General features: G+C 34.4%; 1 long non-coding RNA gene across 1 annotated transcript; it reads right to left on the bottom strand.

Moving 5' to 3' along the window:
* Positions 1–7,152: 7,152 nt before the first annotated feature.
* LOC129216094 (uncharacterized) lies at positions 7,153–11,606 on the bottom strand. Its single transcript, XR_008580170.1, has 3 exons — positions 11,485–11,606; positions 11,266–11,347; positions 7,153–7,240 (listed from the first exon to the last, which is right to left on the bottom strand). It is a non-coding gene; the product is annotated as an uncharacterized LOC129216094 (long non-coding RNA).
* Positions 11,607–22,765: the final 11,159 nt, after the last annotated feature.

Genomic DNA, 22,765 nt, shown 5'->3' with positions numbered 1-22,765 from the left:
GCAAATACATGTTTGAAAATTCTGAACTAATATGGAGGGAGAGTAATAAAGAGCTTGGGAGTTGCACATCATTATGGCTTTTTCCCTGAATTTTAAAAACGAACATATCTTAAATGCACATTTAGCAATAATTAAGATCATATATTATCTCACAAACTACCACACACCACGCCATAACTACGCAAAATGTCAAGAAACTTTAAAATAATGACGTCATGAGAAAATTTCCCTAAATCAACGCGAGAGTGTAAAACTGAATTTGGAATGACTCATCGTGCCACCAACAACGGATGTAAAAGTAAACCGTGCAGCAATGCTACTACTTGATTTAAAACTACTGACTCGCAAGATGGTAGTTGTCATAGCCCCCCGCCAAGGGCAACTGGGTTCTCTGCTAAACTATCACAGATTTCCAACGTGAAGGGAGGGCAAGGCAAAACGAAGTCGAATCTCCATCAGTCAGCAATCCCACACCCACCCAAACATCTTCCTGCGATATCTCAGTCCCCATGGTGCATAGTAAGAAATTGCGGGGACTGTGCACAAACTGAAGAAGTCGAGATAAAACGGTATCCCATCGGACCCTGGCAACAGAAGTGACGACTCAGAAACATAGCACAAGAGGTTTAAAGCAATATTATTTTTAACTGATTAATTCTAAATACCACAATAAGCGCAAAACATTTATAATGTTATATTTTCTGGTAGCTTTTTGTAGTTTAAATTTAAAATGCCATACCTAAAATTCGAAAACTTTTCTTCTAAATCATGAAATTTTAAAACCGTGTGTCACTATTAATTATAGCGTTTATGAGCAACCAAGCGCGCGAGTTAAGCAAAGTAACTAAGTGCGAGTTTTGCGGCAAAACAGGGCATTGCATCTAGATTTTAAATAAATAATTAGTACGGTTTTGTTCCCTTCGAAATTTAGCGATGTCTGACTTCCTCCCCCTTAAAGGGGAAAATTCTGTTTTCTCTTAGGTATGTAATTCAAACAAAATTCCGTGCTGTATGTTGTGAAATAAAATTAATTAAAACAGATTTTATACAAACACATACCATGTGAAATTCCGTCACAGGTGGCGGTCAGTTTGCCTCACATTACAACAGGTTTTGTTTGTTGGCGAAGTATAGGATCAAAAAATGTAAAAGCTGTTTTTTTTTTTTGGTGTTTTTAACTTAAAAAAATAATTTAGTTACCACCAGCAGGGTTCGCTGATATATATCATGATATATATCCGATATTTATTTTGAAAATATTGTGGTATTTTGATATTTATTTTTTCAACTACGGTATTTGAAATGTAAAAATTTTATTAATCATAATTATTGTCCTTTATTATTAAAAATAACCAAAAAGTAATGTACTATATTTTTATGATGCAATAATACATCATTAATATAACAAATTAATATAATATTCCTTTTTTTTATTTTATATTCATAAAATTATTAGTGATGGAACAATTTTAATTCATATTAAAAGTGCTTAATTAAATATTGAACATTGGTCAGAAAAAAGAAAATGTCTTTTGACTGTGCACCGATTAATGCATATTTTATATTTTTGAATCATATAACTGTGTAAAACTAGCTAACAGAAGAAAAATGAATAAAACAGATAATACTAAATTAACTCCATTAAAATTGAAAAAAATGTTAAATTAAATATTAGATATAAATAATGAAAGGAAAGTTAATTTTAAGTTTAAATATTGTAACAACAATATAAGAAAAGAAAGGATGATTTGAGGATGCATTTACTATTTTGAAAACTTGTTGAATTTGTGCCGATTGAAAACATCAGATAGATATCAAAATATCCGATATATATCAAAATATCGGACATTTTGGAAAATGTCATTATATTTTCGAAACCTGACCATCAGTGATCCCACTTAAAAACACACAAATTGCCCAACAAGAGCGAAAAGTTTGATTAGTTGTGCAAAGAAGCCGCTATACAGTAAGGTAAACAAGAAATCGTTCCGCGATCTACCATCTGGTTAATTTACAGAAATAAAGGAATAAGGATCAAAGTTGCATCCTTCTTAAAAGAATGCAATAATAATAATAATAAACAAATGATATAAAAATACACATATCTCCTATTTTTTGATGCAAATAATCTACAACAATAAACATTCAGAAAAAAAAAGAACTTTTGAGATCACTATTGACCCTATCTTACTGTTTTTTAACTTCGTCTCAAAAATTTACGAGAAAAACTAAGAATTTTTAATCAACGCTTTCTTTTTTTTTTTTTTTTAATTCTTTAATGGTATAATCTAGCCAGTAGTGACGTAACATAAAATGCAACGAATAGCAACGTTTAACACCGGGAAATACTTCTCGTTTCAAAACTTGTCAGCAAAAACACAGCAACGAAACAATGAATAAGTATCAAAGCAGCTTATATCAAGCACATTAAAAAGAATAAAAAAGTGAAAAAAAAAAAAATAACGACGCCCAGAGCAACGCGGAAAAATTTTCAAATGGAGTTTTAACAAGGCATAAATACCTGGAACCAGGGAAGGGCATACTCAATTAAAAGAGCAATACAAACATGCCCCCTCGCATTCCCCAACCCCCACCGCTTAGGTTCTCCACCCACCCTCTCTACTCTACGCCGTGTTCTGTTCCGCACATGGAAGAAACGAACAAGAATTATGCCCTTGCCTTCTTCAATGGGCTTCAAGGTGGCGAGTAGTTCGACACGCTCCTTCAAATCGAACAATGGGAATAGGGGGACCATCGGTACCAGCCCAGAGGGAAGGAATGATTAAATAGCAAAAAATAGAAGAAAAAAAAAGAACCAGGACCAGTATGAGGCGAGAAAAAGTGTGGGCCCCGCATAGCGCGCACGCTTTGGTCGTGAAAATGAAAAAAAGAATAAAAAGGGAATCTGAATTATCGCCATCTTCACACAAAGGAAATTTTTATTGCTGTTGTAGAAGGCACACAATTTCTCCTGCCTTGTATTCATTGTTATTCATACTTGAGTTACACCTGAGGATTTTTTAATACTGATTATATCAATGTAAGTGCTGAATGTGTGAAAAATGTCCTATTCGCCTCCTGTTTCAGTTAGGCGATTGAAGCCCTACTTTTGAAATATTCTTAGCTTAATAAAATAGGCTTTCTTCAAAAATGAAGAAATAAGAAAAACAATGTTAGTAACAAAATAGCGCAATATTATTCTTGTTTATAAAAAATTAGTTAAAATATTTTTAAGTGGTACTGTGCTAAATTTATGTGTTGTTTACAACACATTTCACGTTCCTCTATTACATCCTTTAAATGCAATAGCACATAAAAAAGTATCCTAATAAGTTTGCTGTAATCATACAGCTGCATTACCTACAGCAAAAAATATTTTTCACCATAACTATAAAAAATAATCAATTAGACTTATTTCTACTGAAAATAGTTGCATGCAGTTTTAATGGCACTAATTTACTATTTTTACTTTTTTTTAAGTACTTCATAATGCAGTTGAATTTTATGCTAAGGAGGATAAAAATTTCAATGTTAAAAAGAAACCAACAGAATTAACCACGGCAAACCCTTGTCGCAAAATGAGTAAGTAAATAGGCTTAGTAGAATGAATATTGAATTTATGCGTTACATGTAAATTATCTTTATCCATATTTGCTGCACAAAAAAATATAAATAAATAAAAATAAACCATTTTTCCTACTGGTTCCTTAACAGTGTATCACAAAACACTTGGAACATAAATGATTTAAACCCGTTGAGAGAAAAAAATAATAAAGAAATATATCATAATGTTTAAAATTGGGAAAACAACAAATCCACTAGTGATAAAAAGTTACAAAAATAAACTGATATTTCTTATAAGAACAAACAAGCCTACTGAACAATCAATATATTTAACTAATACTATTAAATATATATTTCAATATTTTTCATCTAGCTTGAATGTTCTAACGCAAAAATTGCAGTGTATGAAACAAAAGCCATAGTACAGCCATAGACACCCTCATGAGAAGTCACAGGAGGTCACTGTGACTTCTAATGGCTCAGCACATTTGGAGACAGCCTCAACATATTTTTTTAAAGATGACTAATATTTCTTCTCACTAGGTAGACATATGAGCCTGTTCTTCTTTAAATCATTCTGTAAAATTCTGGGTGCTATTCAGTTAATTGAGAACTACCCCTCTGAAAAATTTTAGCTTAGGGTGCTCCTGAGCATAATATGTATGTAATTTGGCAATCTGCCAAGTAAAGACGATTCCATGTGAATGAATCTAGCAGGGGAGAAGGGAAAATAAAGATGTGATTAAGATGCTCGCGTTTTATAATGTCACTAGTGCCTTATTCATTTATTGCATTCTCAAAAATAAAATAAGGGGAAACAAAAATAGTTACCATGGAAACAACAAAAAGAAAATAAAATGTCTTCATTTCGTTCAGAATTGTAAAAGCAAAATGGTAAGCTCAAAACTGTGTTGTGAATAAATAAATCAATTAATTTTTGACGTGAGAATATAGATCGAATATACTTTAGATTTAAAAAATGTTGTTGTGAGCAAATTTTCATTTTTACAAAACCACGGCTAAATAATAGAGAGGCAAAAGTGCACATCTGAAACAAACCAACATCCCTCTAAACTAATTGATACGTCCATTTCCGCCTATAAACTGGATATAAACCTTTCCATGAAATCGATGGTCAGACAGTAGAACAAATAAGCAGTTTTGATCATAGCAAAGGTGACAACACGTCCCATTTTCAGGCAGCACGTCCCGTTGTCTCCGCACAATGTGTTGGGACGCAGAAACGTCCCGTTTTTTTAAAGTTAGCAACCTGCTCTTGCAAATTTAAGCGTGGAAAACATCAGTGACAGTGAAAAAACAACAGTGACCAATCAAGCAAAGCAAGCATAACCACATGACTAATAGAGAACAGTGTAGAAAATAATTACCATTTTGGAAAATATTAACCAATTTGCCTTTTTTTGTAAATCACACTTGGAAAATTGAAAGAATATTAAAGTGGTAATGATTATGTCATATAAAAAATTTTGCGTTCAAAAACACGGGGTATGTGTCTTAAATATTCAAGTGTGGTTATACAATTGAAGCTTTTAAAATTATCAAAAGTTAATGCAGTTCTCACACATGTACGCTATTTTTGGCTAATTTTAAATAGTGTTCTGTCTATTTTCAAAGCTTTTAATTTGACAATGGAAATAGAAAACAAAGTGTCAAAGTTTTCAAGATTAGTTTTAATTATGGATAGAGACTTAAGTGTATGTGAATTTTTTGAAATTTGAAGCACTACTCTTCTTTCTAATCTGCTCATTTCTATTCTTTGTAATAAGCACAAACCGTTAAAAAATTGCTTTTTTAACTAATATGCATACTGTTGCCCAAAATTTCAAAGTGTCCCGTTTTGAGGAAAAACATTTCTGGTCACTTTAATCATTGCTTCAACAATGCAAAGAAAATTAGTTTTAGATCTTCTTTTGTGTCGTTACTATATTCCGAATGAGTCCACACATGTAGTTCATAAATACATCCAATGTCCAGCTAGGTTCCTGGGCACCTAGAATCTTGCACTTTAGGAGGAACTCTCTTGACAGATATTAAATTTTAAGAGCAATTTTTTTCATGTACAGGACATCTATTGAGATTTTAAGAATTTAAGAACACATGAAATTGATTTTTTTTTCTTAGGCTGTACTGCAGTAAAGTTCATCAGAAAAATTCAATTTTAAGGCAACCATAATGATAAAGAGAAGTCTGAACCAAACAGATCGACATAAAACGTAAAACTGTCTGCAAACTCAAGTAATTCCTTAACATTTTCCGCAAAAAATGCTGTGGGCCAGCCTTGCAAGTCTTATATTATGCAAAACAGCAAAAATGTAAAGTTATATAAGAGTGGAGTACCACTATGCAACTCCAATATGTTTCTTTTCTTTTTTTTTTTTCAATTACACTCACTTCCTTTTTAGTACAAATCACTAGAACCATAAAATTGCCAAGCAACAGATATCACTTAATGAAGAAATTTCTTTAAAACATATCAAAATTGTATGCAAATTTAAACATTTTCTGCAAACAGTGTTCGTGGGTATCTAAGTTATTTAGGCTTGTTCCGCAAAAAATCTGAATTAAGAACAGCTCAAACATTTCTTACAGCAAGTTAATAAAGAGCAACCCCATATTATTCTTTTTAATGATTTCCAATTCATATAAACAAACTATTTGTAGTCTTTAGTTTGAACAGCCATATAGAAGTAGAACATTTGACAAGTTCATTGTCTTGCAACATAGATCCATAAAAACAATCTAACTAATGATTAATAACATAATTGAGGAGGTAAAATACAGTCGAACCTCCATATATCGAAAATTTCTATATATCGAAGTCCCAGAAAAATTCCATTCCATTACATAAAAAATTGTTGCTGTATATCGAAAAAATCTCCATACATTGAAATTTTTTTCGAGACATTCTCAGATTTTTTTCCACTTCAGACTTTGTCTCATGAAAAATGAAGGTTAAGGAGAAAAATACGCTCACTAAAGGTTTTGTTACAAAACTCATAAGGAATTTGGGGTTGAGGGGTGTGTAGATAGGTCGTTCTTTCGTTCTGGAGTTCTTAAATTCCCTCAAATTTATTTTAAATCATAGATGCAACCAGTAATACAGCAAAATTAGTTTCCAAGTTATCCTTACCGTCTGTTGATTGTAATTCCAAGGCTTTTTAGCTTCAATGAAAATTATTCAAGTTAATTAGATCGATTTTTTACTTGTCTCTAGATTACAATGGCAAAACGAAAATCCCTTAATGTTGAGGAGCACATCAAGTTGAATTGTCAAAGAATGAAGCTGTATGAAGGCGCAAAAATGTCATTTCTGGTAAATTTAGTATTTTTGCAAGCAGAGTCCCTGCTATTATGAGAAAACGAAAGCCGCAATAAAAGTAGAGAAACGCACTCAAAAATATGAAACGGCATTACAGTTGGCGAAAATTAGTTTTAATTTTAATGTTTAAGGAGATTTTTTACGATAAACTAAGATTTTTTTTATATATCGAAAGTTCTGTATATCGAATTTTTCCCCGGCAATTTGCTACTTCGATATATGGAGGTTCGACTATATATGTTGAACTTACCATTGATAAAGCACCCAAAGCTCCATTCCGATGATAAGGTACAACGTATCCAAAAGGTGCAGGAGGATAATATTCAAAATGTTTTCCTGTAACAAAAGTAAAAATAACATTTAAATGCATCCTTTTTAATTTTGAGGAAAAATGTCAGTTAAAGGACTAAGTATGTTTATAAATCTTTTCGGATGTAAACAATACATTTAACTAATACCAAGTTTTTTTTCCCTTCTCAATGTAGTATAAACTTATAATGCTTTTATATTATGTTTATATTGTATTCAATAATAACTCATTTCAAACAAATTTCCAGATGAAGTGAAATTTTGCAATGAGACATAAATTGACAGTGAAAATTATAGTTAGCACAAAGCTAAGTTTGATATTATTTTGAAAATAAATAAATTATTTCATTTAAAATTTGAATCCAATTAAAAAGGAAACATTTACTTAATAAATTTACATCTTTACAATGTCGAACCAGAGCTTATTTAAGAGGGAACACTTGCTTCTCCTGGATTTTAAACTCATATTTTACCTTATTAAAAAACATTTCTTGTTAATTTTAAAAACAAATAAATACATTTCAAATAGGAATAATAAATTTTAAGGCAGTTTATCTTAATATTGTGCTTACTTTTTAAATTTTTCGGTGATTCTTCTTAAAAGTATAAGAATAATATACAATGATTATTTTTATGTTAAATGTCATTGTTAGTAAATTACATGAAAAAACAATCGTTTTTTTTTTCGAACGGTCAGTGAAATTTTTTTTACATTTTTATCAGTCACTCTTGATATGGAAGCTATGCTTCAGAGTTACGCCATACTGGGGAAAACTTTGTCAAGCACAGCCGCTTATGATAAAGGGCTAGTCTAAATTTGCACAGGGCCTGATTAACGCACGGTCCGGCGGGTCCGCGGACCTGGGCACCACAAATTTAGGGGCACCAAAATAGCCTAGCCTAAATTCACTTACTTCCTTTTTTTTCTAAAAAAAAAGCTCATTTTACTTTTTCTCAAATGTAACGGAGAGAAGGCTGAATTTTTTTTAAAAATCAGCTCAAAACTTCATAAAGTTAAAAACATTTCGCATAAAGAAGTCGTTGTCCCTTAGCTCTGGAATTTCAAAATAATTACTCGGATGACATAGATGAACATTTTCCAGAAGAATTAACACACTTGCAATTTTTTGCAAAAGGTAACCCTTCTCCTGGAGAATGTTTTAAAAGGATAAGATCACTAAACATTACACATACATTTCCGAATGTGGATTCACCCCTGCAGCTTCTTCTTACCTTGCCTATCATCAGCTGTTCCAGTGAACGTTCCTTTTCATTTTTGAAAGAAATAAAAAATCATTTGATAAGCTGCATTTCTCAGGATAATTTACAGGCGTTTTCCTAATTGACCATTGAAAATTCTGTGGCATCAAACATAGATTTCAATTATTTGATCCACACATTTGCCTCTGTTAAAAGCCGGAAAGAATCCTTTTTAAAGCTTGATGTCAGAATTAGTAAGTTTTTTTTTTTTTTTTTTTTTTTTGCAGTTTTAAATTGTTTTCTAACTTTTTTTCGCCTTAAGAGGCAATTTTAACGGTAATTAGTTTGGTGACTATCAAGTATTTAGTATTCAAATCCCAGGTTTCCTTTTAAATGTAACAATGTTATTTTAAAATGTAGTTTTTAGTACATTAGGTTTCTAGTATGAAAAATTGACTTTAAAATTGTGCGGATTTTCTCATGGGGGGGGGGCACCAACTTCTACTCAGGACCTGGGCACCAGTTTGGCTTGATCGGGCCCTGAATTTGCATGCAACCCCTTACTTCATTCTTCTTCCTTCTAGATTTTATTTTCAAAAAACCATACAATGTGCAAAGATTTTAGGAAAAATCCCTCCATTAAATCTCCATTAACCATCAGGCTGATCAAAATCAACAACTATCACATAAAAAATCATTTTAGGTTTCAATCATGTCGTACACTCCATTATAGAAACACAAATTCTTCTGGGATAAAAGAAATATAATATTACAGGAATATGTAACAAAATCAAACAAATGGAAAAATATGTTTTAAAAAAAGCCCAATAGCGCAAGATACACAAAAGTGCCGAAAAATCAGTGTAACAAATTGTTGGATAATCACCTTAAACTATCCCCCCCCCCTTCCATTATATCATTTTTTAGGGTCTGTATTAGCTCATTTCCTACCAGGGTTCAAAAATATCATTATATATTTTCCAAAATATCGACATTTTGATATGTATCGGATATTTTCAATCAGCACAAACTAAAATCTTCAAAATAGTAAATGCATCTCGGAAACACCCTTTATTTTCTTTTATTATATTTATAACATTTAGACTTAAAATTAAGGTTTCTTTCATCACTTATATCTGTTTCATTTTACATTTTTATCAATTTCAATGGTGAACTTAGCATTAGCTGTTTTACTCATATTTCTCCTGTTAACTACTTTTACACAGTTGTACGATTCAGAAATAAAAAACAGGCATTAGTTGGTGCAGTCATAAGACTTTTTCTTTCTGACTAACGTTTAATATTTAACTAGGCACTTTTATTATAAATTACAATTATTACATTACTAATATGTTTATGAATAGATAAAATAAAAAGGAATATTATATTACTTTGTTATATTAATGATGTACATCATAAAAATAGTACATAGTACTCTTGGGTTGTTTTTAATATTAAACAATATTCCTATGATTAACAATTTTTATATTGTACTTGAAAAAAATATCGTGGTATTTTCAAAATAAATATTGGATACATACCGTGATATATATCGGCGAACCCTGTTTCCTACATTAAAAAATTTCACGCTGCGTAATTTTTTTCACAAAACACGGGAGAAAAGGCGCAGTTGAAATATTTAAAATAAAATACAACTTTGTTTTAATGGATAAACTGAGACCAAATGCAAGGTGAGGAATCAAAAATCTAGATAACATGGATGATAAACAAATCGAATCTATAAATAGGCACATTTACAACTTATTAGGAGAAAGAAAAAAACTTATCGGGTAACAAAATTATTTAATTGTTTGCAAAGACATTAAAAAATATGTAAGCAATTTTCCACATCATTTCTTAGCAAAGCATTGGTTCACTGTATTGTTTCAAACATGATTGGAGTTTGAATGAAGCACAGGCATGAAAATGCTTTATTATTAACAGATCAATACAAAATGATAGTGCCACAGAGGGGGGAGCTGGGACTGCAGGGCACTTGGACTGGTCTTTCAATATATTTTATTTTAATTTATTATCAACAAACAGCCAGCATTGCCAGCCCTACAAATTCTATAACAAAATCACATAGTACATTTATCTTGAACAAATTTCATACCAGAATTATATTTTATTGCTATTTTTCAGTACTGATTAATTTTTATAAGCCTACAACCTAATTTTTTTAACGGGTTTCAAAGAAGAATGGAGCAATAAATTAATTCTACGCTCTGCATAATCCAATGCTAGCAGAATCAGATTTGTTACGTCCGTCCATATATTTTTAATTTGATGGGACGGCATTCTTGGTGACAAAGAAAAAAAGTGACGGAATGCTGGAAAAATATTTCGGCGTGTATTTGTATGAATACAAATACAATACCTTTAAACATTAAAAATTGCTCATTTTTTCTGCAATTGCTGTAGAAATAAAATTAAAGCACTGATGCTGAACGTGAATGAATCCTTTGATTATTTTAATTATTTAACAGAGTCATTTTAAATTGAATTTTTCAAGTTAACTGAAAATTACATAGTATATCAGGAAACTAGATCAATGATCAGCAATTTTTAATACTCATGTTATTGTTAGGTATCTCATTAACAAATGAGGTTCTTTAACATTATGCTTAGTTAAATTAATTTGGTTCAAACGAAGAGTACAGAATGCAAGGGGTGAAAAATAAGATTTGAAAACAACTGGTCACGTTTTACATTTAATTACTATCATGTGTTTGCATCTGGATTGCACGTGGTGCATTTTTCACGAATGCTGATGACAATTTTCAAGCAGATTTAAATAAAAAGTTCAAGGTCACGAAAAATACAATAACAAAACAACAGTTGACACTTACCGAAAGCGCTATAATCGGATCTGGGTATAAGAGGATTTTTGGAAGGATGAAAACTCTGACTGGATAATTGAACTCGATTCTCCTAAAAATAAAAATAAACCTTGCTTTCAATCACAACATCGTTTTCACTCCTCGGTGTTCATCGAAGGCGTTGACATTGGAAAAAACCACACCAAGAAAATTAACAAATAACAAAACACAGCACACACACACCCCTACCTCTTCTTCTGTAACTTCGGTAACGAGGCTGGTTTTGACCTCCTTCAAATTTTCGGCAGACGATCTCTCCTCATCCTCCCCCTCCCCTTCAACTCGAAACACTTTAATTTCATCACTCGGCGATAGATCAACTCCACTACCGCCGCTAACATGAGGCATAACTTCCACGAATATTCGCACAAACACTTGGAAATTATGAATAGTTAGCTAAACGGGTTAGTATATTAAAATCCTCGTGTAAACAGCACCACACGCCGCCGCACGCCGACATGGAGCAAAAAAGCTCAACCCACTGAAATGCTTAACTTTCCGGCAAATCAGAATGAAGCTCTATGGTTGCAATGGCAACCGAGACAACCGCGCCAAACTCAGGCGCGGTTGAATTATATTTGGCGCTCTAAGCAAAGTTTTCAGTTACCATGTTTGGCGCTAAAATTGACGAAACTTCCGAATTCTCTTTGTTGGTGTTAAAATCATTTTCAGCATCAATTTTTTTTTCCAATTTCCGATTATTTTTCACAACTTTGCAAGGAACAAGTTGAATAAGACCTTGTTTGAAGAATCTTTTACTTTTGAAAGAAATCTTTTTCAAAAATGAACTTTCTTTTTACAGGGGTGCCCACCCCCCTAAGAGCGAGGGCACACCCCCCAAAAATCGCAAAGACCCCCCCAAAAAAAAAAGTTGGAGCCATGATCCCCCCTAGGTGGTCACCCCTGTCTTTTTATTTAAAGAAAGCCGGTCAAGTAGGTAGATGGGCCAGGCGCCTAAGAGGGACAATTGCCCCCAGACCAGTTATTTGGTACTATCAGGTGAATCAATTTCTCTTACCGGATTTTATAAAGACGGATGCAAATGTCATGCTCCCTTCAAGTTCGAAAGCGGGCCAACAAGTGTTCCTTCTGCTTCCACACCCCCCCCCCCCCCACCTGTTCACACTCCTGTACTGACCAGAGGCTACAGCGCCTCCTATACTTTATTTGAATTGTGAATACAATTTATTTCTCGTGCTAAGTCTCTGTATTAAAGAAATATGTAGAAAAATTAATTAAAAATTTCGTTACTTTAGACATTTTTGGACCTTCTCGATGAGACTGGGCATCACAATCTCGCAGCGCTAGATTTGGGGGGGGGGGGGGGGAGCAAGCCGGGGCCGGGACCCTAGCCCTGATGGCAACTTTAGGAGGCGGAAAATCCTCCCACCCCTTCCTGGGCTTTTTTCGTTGAAACTCGATATAAAACTTCAAGAGAACATGGGTAAGGACGGCAGTTTCAGGTTTTAGCCCCGATTCGGAAAAATTGCAAATCTGGTACTGCAATCTCGAGTGAATGTGATATCAGATTTCCTCACAGAAATCAGTGCTACTGATCATTTAATGAGTTTGCGATAATTTGAGGTGCTGAATGAATCTGACATTGTAAAATTAGTCTTTGAGATAAAATAGCAATAGAATTTCATAAGTAAGATAGATAGATATGCTTCAATGCAAGCATTGTATGAAAAAATATTGGGCAAACGTAAGATATTAGAATAGAAAAATAAATAATTTTATCTTAAAATGTAAATACAGCAATATAAATAAGATATTTACAAAGATATATATATATATATATAGTAAGCCTTTTTGTTAATTAAACTTTCACTCATCTAATTAAAGGAAAGGTTCTTATTCGTCTTTCTTTAATCTTGATGCGAAAAGATCATAGATGTGATAAGTACTTAAAGTGGTCATTTTTTTAATCAAATTGTTTGTCTCTTGTTCAAGTTCAGGGATATGTTGTGGTGTTGATGAGCTTCCTACGCTTTCAAGTTCACTAGACGAAAATAAAAGTCATCATAATTAGAGACGTACCGAGTACTCGGTAACTACTCGGTACTCGGCCTGCTCGGCCAATTTGCCGAGTACTCGGTACTCGGCCAAATTCTGATCAGATACTCGGCCAATACCGAGTAGTTGCAAAAAATTGAATATTGTCCAAGGCAGATACTAAAATTTATAGAAAAAAGAGCAAACATTATATTCTGCAAACATTTACAATTAAAATTTATAAGTCAAATTTTATATTTTGAGAATAATGAAGTTTGTAATGCTTCAATGGAATAAATCTTTATTTTAATGTCCCCAAAGTTGATAAAAATTATTTATGTAAAATTATGCAAAAAAAAGTATAAAAAATATGGAATTTTTATGTTAAAATGGATTTTTGTTACAAACAAAAATTAATTATAAAAAATTATGAAAATACCTTTGCTTAAAAAATAAAAGGAAATAAAACAACGTTAAAAGCACAGTGCAGGAACACTGCAGACATGTGTTTTGGCATTGCAAGGAATTCCTTTTTCAATGCACAACATGGGAGCTCGTGGATTTAAAGGCATCCGACAAAAGTCAAATTTTTTTGTCGAATGTCTTAACATTCTTTAGCTCACATGTTATGCACTGAAAAAGACGTTCCTTGTAACGGGGGGGGGGGGGGGCAGAAACACATGTCTGCAGTGTTCCTGCACATTTGTTGTATTAAAATTATTTATGTTTTGCGGACTAAAATTATAATTGATTGGTATAAATTTCTTTTAATTCTAACTTGATTAATGATACCTTTTATTTATTTATTTTTAATTTTAAAAATAATTTTTTTGTAAAATTTTTGACACAAACAAAATTGTTTATATAATGCGTAAGTTGAATTTTAGCAGGAATTTAGTTTTAAAAATTATTATATGGACAAGGAGTTCTATACTACTATTCCAATAAGTTCAAAATTCATCACATGTGTGTCAGTGGTTCTTCATAAAACATAATTGGTACTTGTTAACTCTGCCGAGTAGTGAAAGGCCGAGTACTCGGTAACTCGGTACTCGGCCGAGTAGTAAAAGGCCGAGTACTCGGTACTCGGCTACTCGGCGAAAGTGCTACTCGGTACGTCTCTAATCATAATGACTCACAGCCGCCGAAACATAGCCACTTCAAATTTTGAACTTGTATTTGCTTCTTTTCTTTACTTAATAAAATTCGTTATTTCTAAGCTATAGTTACTTGGCAAATATCAACGATTTGAACATCATCAGCTCATAGACACCGAAAACCTCAAAATTTTCTCTTTGCACCTGTTTTCTCTCCCCTCTTCTCCCCCTTTTTGAGATATAAGACTTACATATAATACTATATTAAGCACGAGCGTAGTCTACCGTCTTCCCCAATTCAGCTCTTAATTTTCTCAATGGGGTCGTTTCCAAAATTTTAAAAGGATTTTTTTCTGAAAGAGCATACTCAAAAACATAGGATCTGACCATTTTTTTTAAATAATTTGACTAAGTTTAGTATTAAAAAAAATAATAATAATCGGTGCGCTTTCATTGTTTTTGCTTTTGCCGATGACGACATCACAAATAATGAAATGCCATTCAGTGTTGCCATTCACAGGCCACAATATTTAAATCGCATCTTTACTCCCGTGTAATGGCAACGATATGGCTGATGGTAAGCGTAGAGCGCAATATCTAATTCGCTTCTTGATTATCATAACGAGGAAACGCGTTAGACAAATGCGCCAAAGTGCATCATTTGTGACGTCATAAAGACCACGCCTTGTTTGAAAAATCGGACGTTTTAAAATAAATTAATTAAAACATAACTGTTGGGAAAGTGAAAGTATTTTCTGGGTCCATGTTATTTATTTATTTTTTTATTTATTTTATTTTATTTATTTATTTATTTATTTTTTGCTTACTCTCAATTTCAGTGATAAAAGTAGTGCTTTTGACTGAAGAAAACAACCCCGTTATTTAATTATGCAAGGAGATATTAATACCCATAGTTTCATCTTTACAGTAATAAAGAATGTATTCAGGAGAACTGGTTTCTTTTGAAGGTCTCCCTTAAAAGAATTCTCCTTGAGTTTTCGGTTAAAATTTGAAACACTAAAAGTTGCCTCTTTTTTTCCAATACTCAATTTTTATTTATTTATTTATTTATTTATTTTCGTTCCTTCATAACTAATTTTGCATATTCTTATTTTCGTTCCTTCATAACTAATTTTGCATATTCTTATTTTCTTTCCTCATAACTAATTTTGCTTTTTTTTGAGCAATCAATGATTGCTTATTTGTTCCTCGACCCCCCCCCCCCCCACACAGCCGAACGCTTTTACTCCACGACATCTCGATATGTCAAAATTCATCCCGATTTTTTTGTTACCAAACTTCAGTATTTTTTATAAAATAACCAATTAACTTTGACCAAGAAAATGCGCTGTTATCTACAGCTCTATTGAAACAAAAAGTTAAACGTTCGCCTTTTATATCTTTTAACCGTATGCAGTGGCCCCCGCTTATATGAATCACGTTTGTTCTAAACAGTTTTGATTCCATAAAGCGGATGATTCAATAAAACGACTTCTTTACTAATAGTAAAGCTGAAAGTCGGTGTCCGGAGGATGTCTGTAGGATGTCTGAATGTCTGGATATCTGTGACGCGCATAGCGTCTAGACCGTTCGGCCGATTTTCATGAAATTTGGCAAAGTTAGTTTGTAGCATGGGGGTGTGCACCTCGAAGCGATTTTTCGAAAATTCGATGTAGTTCTTTTTCTATTACAATTTTAAGAATAAAAATATTATAAGATGGACGAGTAATTTACGAAATCATCATAACTTGGAACCCGTAACATGGGCACAAGCCAATTGGCAAGATACGAAATTATCATAACGTAGAACCGTAACATGGGCACAAGCCAATTGGCGCGAAAATTCACCATACATTTGTAAATATACAGGCGAACCAAAAGATCTTTTAATTTTTCTATTACGGGCAAAGCCGTGCGGGTACCACTAGTATTTAAAAAAGTTGGATTGTGTTCTGTTTTTGACGGTTTGATTCATTAAAGTGGCTGATTCAATTAACCGTTGATTCAATTGACCGGCGTCCACTGTGTTCCCTTCCAAGACTATACAGTGGTCGCCGCTTATTTGAATCACGCTTGTTCTAAACAGTTTTGATTCCATAAAGCGGAGATGATTCAATAAAGCGGCTAATTCAATATAGATTTTTATCAGTTTTAGACAATTTAATTCATTAAAGCGGTTGATTCAATTAACCACTGATTCATTTAACAGGCGTCCACTGTATTAATAACTCAAAATACTTAAGAGATTTCGGTCTATCAACACGCCTATAAGTTTAGAAAATATCTCAATTTCTTCTCCAATAATTTAGAGTTCGGATTTTTCAAAAGTGCACTTTTTTCTTTAATAAAGTATCTCTGATACGATAATTTTGAAAAAACCTGGGTTACTGTAAAACAGATCATGTGATTATAGGGATAAATATTGAAGTTGACTGATTAGTTTACATGTTAACAGAAGTTTTAATGTAATTTAATGATCTTTTAATTCAGTTATTCGGCGGTTTGTCTTCAAATGCATTTAAACGTTTTTTTTTTTTTTTTTGTAGTCCAATTTATTTTTCTGGCGGAATTTTCATATTTTAATGAAAATTTTGGAATGGATCAAGCATTAAGATTTTTGAAAACTCTCCATGACTACTACGTTTCCGTAGTTCAACCAGCTATTAAGTATTGTTAATTCATCGATTTCCGATCAAATAAATCGAATTTCTGGGGGTTTTAATCAAAGATCAGAATCTTAGTTTTACTTCTATTGTTTGCAAATTATTTATAAATATTTTTTATTACACCATTATATGAGTTGAATTCCACTTTTTTTATGCAGTAAATTACCGCTCTTAAGCCAGGGCTAAGGCAAGACTACACGCAATATACCGACAGCCCGATTATGACATCCCGAGAATGGTAATCTCAGTTTTAATGAAAGAAAATCTGCCTCCAACTCGGTTATTGACTATTCCAGACTTGAGTCCATAAGGAGGACGAAACTGCTGTCTCTGAATGTCATAATCGGGCTATTGGTGTATTGCATCCACTATTTTCGTTTAAAACCATCAAATATATCGATTTGACTTATGTATAGGGGAGATGTGGCACGTTGGTTTGCTTAGCTACTTTTCATTTTTTATCTCATCAAAAAATTTAATCAGCAGTTTGATTTTCTATCATAAATTTCATTGAACATTTCTTATCATCCCAGATTTTTTTTGAAAATGTTCAATTCATTCTTCTTCTTCTTCTTTTTTTTTTTTCCATATTATTTTTTAAACAGAATTACGGACCTGCGTACCCCGAACACAGCACAGGGTACGATGGTGTCCACATTACGAAGACAACTTCTATAACAATTTTAATAATAAATATTATCAATATGGCAACGAATTTATGTACTTTTGTGGAAGTATGAGAAAAAAAAAAATTTAAAGAAAATTTAAAGCTCCTAATACTAGAATTTTGTTTTTCTGTTTTGTGTTTTCTAAAAGTGGACCAACGTACCCCGCGTTCTGGGTCTAGAGAAAGGATGTTTTTTTTTTTTTTTTTTGTGACAAGAAATTAAAAAACTACAAATACTAATTATGAGCTAAAATGATTTACTATATGAGAGGAGTTCAGTTTATAACTCCATTATTCCTTAAAACTGTTTTAAAAAATTAAATTTCATACATAAAAATTACTCAGCATTGATTAACAATAAAATTTGTTTCTAAAATAAAATTTGTTCAATATAATTGTACCGTACCATGTGATTTTGTTATAGGATTTGCAGGTTTTGCCGATATATATCAGATATTTATTTTGAAAATATCATGATATTTTGATATTTTCGATATTTATTTTTTCAACTACGGTATTTTTAATTAAAAAAATATTAATCATAGTAATATTTGTGAAATACACCGCCAGCTCAGTCATTTCCAGCCGAGGACTGCAGTTTCGTGCTTATTTCTATATTAGCTACCAGTTTGTTTCGCACTCTTGGCTTCCTTAAGAGGTTTTCTATCTCCAGCTCAGTCACTTTCCTATGCCGGGCTGATGAGTGCTAATAAGCACGAAACTGCAGTCCTCGGCTGGAAATGACTGAGCTGGCGGTGTATTTCACGTATTTCTGCTTTAGCCCTGGCTAATGGGCGGTAATTTACTGAATATAGTAATATTGTTAATTTATTATTAAAATACCCTAAAAGTTATGCACTGTATCTTTATGATGTATTAATACATCATTAATGTAACAAAGTAATATATTGTTACAAATCCTGTAAATAGTAATTATTGTAGTAACGTAACCTGTAAATAGTTTCCCGTAATGAATATACAACCCCTTAACATTCGGCCGAAGTATACAACCCCCCTATTCTTTTTTTTTTCTTATTTCATTCACTGATTTTATCAATGAAAGTGTAGTTGTAGAACGTTGTAGCATTTTCTGGAATCTTTGAGATTTCTTTTCGGTGTGTATATATAAGCCGTTAGCGATGGGTAAAAAGTTTAGTTTCGATTGAGAATTTGTGCTGTGAGTGGATTAGCTCTGTTTATTGCGAGGCATTTCGCTGTGTTGTTTTCGTATTTGGAAGTAAATACGTGTGTAAACGTTGAGTTTATGGTGTTGTGTGATAATTGCTTAATTGCTGATGAATAATTTAGCAGTTGTTGACGATATTTCCTGTACATAGTGTAAATTCCTGTGTTTTTATCAAGAACTGTGTCATCCTTTCAAGAAAGTTGGAAGTCTCACCGAATCCGTTACAATTGGCTCCCAACGTGGGGCCTCTTCTGGACTTTCTTGGAGTAAGTGTGACTTTGGACATTTTTTTCATAAAGACTGTTTGAATTTATAGACTTTGTTTTTATGGTGATTACTCCCGCAATGGATGACCAATTAAAACAACTTCTGGCAGCAATTAATGCTGTGAAAAGTGACTTGACCGAAAGTTTGGCGGCTAATCAAGAACAATTAAAAAATGATATGGTGGCAAATCAAGACCAGTTAAAAAGCGATTTAACGCAGCATAGGATCTACACTGGAGAACAACCCCCTATTAAACAGCATCCAAGACGACTACCGTTCGCCAAGAAGGAAGAGGTTGAGACCCTCCTGAAAGAGATGCAGGAGAATGATGTCATCAAACCCTCGTCCAGTCCTTGGGCCTCTCCCATCGTCTTGGTTCGAAAGAAAGATGGCTCCACCAGATTTTGTGTCGATTACCGGCGGCTGAATGAAATCACCAAGAAAGACAGTTACCCTCTTCCACGGATAGACGACACCTTGGACACTCTTTCCGGACACAAGTGGTTTTCGACCCTGGACTTGAAGAGCGGCTACTGGCAGGTTGAGATACACCCTGATGACCGAGAGAAGACAGCGTACAACTGGACAAGGCTTATGGCAGTTTAAAGTGATGCCCTTCGGCCTCTGCAATGCACCAGCTACGTTCGAGCGTCTTATGGAGACAGTGTTAAGAGGACTTTCCTACGAATCCTGTCTTTTCTACTTAGACGATATCATCATTGTGGGACGCAGTTTCGAAGAACATCTGGCAAATCTTAGGAAGGTGCTGCAGAAACTTAAGGAAGCTAATCTGAAGTTAAGCCCGTCCAAATGTAATTTGTTCCGCCGGGAAGTGAACTACCTTGGTCACATCATCTCTTCTGAAGGTGTACAAACCGATCCAGAAAAGGTATCTGCGGTCAAGAGTTGGAGTCGTCCCGAAAACATCCATCAGCTGCGAAGTTTCCTGGGGCTCTGCACGTACTACAGGAAGTTTGTAAAGGGTTTTTCCAACATTGCACGACCTTTGCATAAGCTGACGGAGAGCAAGCAAAAGTTTGAATGGTCCAAAGAATGCGAAGATGCATTTCTACGACTGAAGGAGGCTTTAACATCAACGCCTATCCTCGCCTATCCTCAGCCTGAAAAATCCTTCATCCTGGACACTGATGCGAGCAACGAGGGCATCGGAGCTGTTTTATCCCAAGAAATTGACGGAAATGAACATGTCATCGCTTACTGGAGCAAATGCTTATCAAAGTCGGAGCGAAATTACTGCGTCACCAGAAAGGAGTTACTGGCCATAGTGAAAGCTGTAGAACACTTCCATCATTACCTCTACGGCCGAAAATTTCTGCTTTGGACAGATCATGCCTCATTAACTTGGCTTTTGAACTTCAAAAATCCGGAAGGCCAGATAGCCAGATGGATACAGCGGCTCCAGGAATATGACATGGAGATCAAGCATCGAAAAGGGTTATCTCACGGTAATGCTGACGCTTTATCAAGGAGACCCTGTCCTGAGAACTGCCACTATTGTTCCCGAATCGAGAAACAGTATGGGACGACTAGCCCTACTGCCTATCAGGTGACAGTGACTTCAACATCATCAGAACCTGATCCATGGAGTGACGACCAAGTTCGAAAAGATCAACTTGAAGACCCCGACATAAAACCAATTTTGGAGTTTATGGAAAGTGACAGTCGGCGACCTAGCTGGCAGGACGTTTCCATCTTCAGTCCTGCAACAAAAAGATACTGGGCTTTATGGAACTCGCTCCATTTACGGAACGGCGTGCTACACCGAAAATGGGAATCTGACGACGGCAAAACATGAAGGTGGCAGTTACTACTTCCCCGATCAAGGATTTCAGATGTTCTGAAAGAAATACATAGTAGTGCGACTGGAGGACATTTTGGTGTCTTGAAAACCCTCAATAAAGTTCGGGAGCGCTTCTTCTGGAGCAAGGCGAAGGATGACGTAGAGAAGTGGTGCCATTCTTGTGACGCCTGTGCTACTCGTAAAGGACCGAAGAAGAGAAGCAGAGGGAAGCTACATCTGTACAACGTTGGAGCTCCTTTCGAACGAATTGGGATCGACATCCTGGGTCCTCTACCAAGAACTGCTGATGGGAACAAATACATTCTTGTTTCCATCGACTATTTCACCAAATGGCCCGAAGCGTATCCCATTCCAGATCAAGAAGCTACCACCGTAGCAGAGACTCTAGTCCATTATTGGATCTCGAGATATGGAACACCTTTGCAGATTCATTCCGATCAAGGGAGGAATTTCATCTCTGCTGTGTTTAAGGGCCTATGTCAAATTTTCGGAATTGAGAAAACTAGGACAACACCACTACACCCACAATCGGACGGCATGGTGGAGAGATTTAACCGCACAATCCTGAACAATCTCTCGCTTATGGTATCCAGAAATCAACAGGATTGGGAGAAGAAGCTACCTTTGTTCCTGCTGGCCTACCGCAGTGCTGTCCACGAGACTACCGGATTTGCCCCATCTCAGATGCTCTTCGGACGAGAGCTTCGGCTACCTTGTGATCTCGTCTTCGGTCGTCCTCCGGATGCGCCTTCATCGCCTGAGGAGTACATCCAGGATCTCCAGGCCCGGTTGGAAGACGTTCATAACTTCGCACGAGAGCGAATCACTATCGCGGCGGAGAAGATGAAGACCCGATACGACACAAGGTCTACTGGACACGAATTCAACGAAGGCGACAAGGTTTGGTTACGGAATCCCATCCGACGGAAAGGTCTTTCACCCAAATTGCAGTCGCATTGGGATGGACCCTACAAAGTCCTTAACCGACTGAATGACGTCGTAGTGAGGATCCAAAAATCACCTAATGCAAAACCTAGGGTTGTACATTATCATCGGTTAGCCCCATACTATGGCCATAGTTCATGAGTATTAAGTAAACAACCATGGTTGATAACATAAAAGTTGTAGATAATTTTGGCTTTTAATGTTTAGTAATATTTCTTGTTATTATTGTGTTTTCTGTATCTGTTAGTTATTAATTAATGTGTATATTTGTAAACTTGTGATAGAAGTTTGGCACCCTTTCTGGGGATCGTACTGCCCGGGACGTGCAGTCCTTGGGAAGGGGGCAATGTTACAAATCTTGTAAATAGTAATTATTGTAGTAACGTAACCTGTAAATAGTTTCCCGTAATGAATATACAACCCCTTAACATTCGGCCGGAGTATACAATCCCCCTATTCTTTTTTTTCTTATTTCATTCACTGATTTTATCAATGAAAGTGTAGTTGTAGAACGCTGTAGCATTTTCTGGAATCTTTGAGATTTCTTTTCGGTGTGTATATATAAGCCGTTAGCGATGGATAAAAAGTTTAGTTTCGATTGAGAATTTGTGCTGTGAGTGGATTAGCTCTGTTTATTGCGAGGCATTTCGCTGTGTTGTTTTCGTATTTGGAAGTAAATACGTGTGTAAACGTTGAGTTTACGGTGTTGTGTGATAATTGCTTAATTGCTGATGAATAATTTAGCAGTTGTTGACGATATTTCCTGTACATAGTGTAAATAAATTTCCTGTGTTTTTATCAAGAACTGTGTCATCCTTTCAAGAA

This window comes from Uloborus diversus, chromosome 2 (genome assembly GCF_026930045.1).
Source record: "Uloborus diversus isolate 005 chromosome 2, Udiv.v.3.1, whole genome shotgun sequence".
Lineage (NCBI taxonomy): Eukaryota > Metazoa > Arthropoda > Arachnida > Araneae > Uloboridae > Uloborus > Uloborus diversus.
Note: the sequence above shows the minus strand (reverse complement) of the source record. Positions and strands in the feature narration are given on the sequence as shown.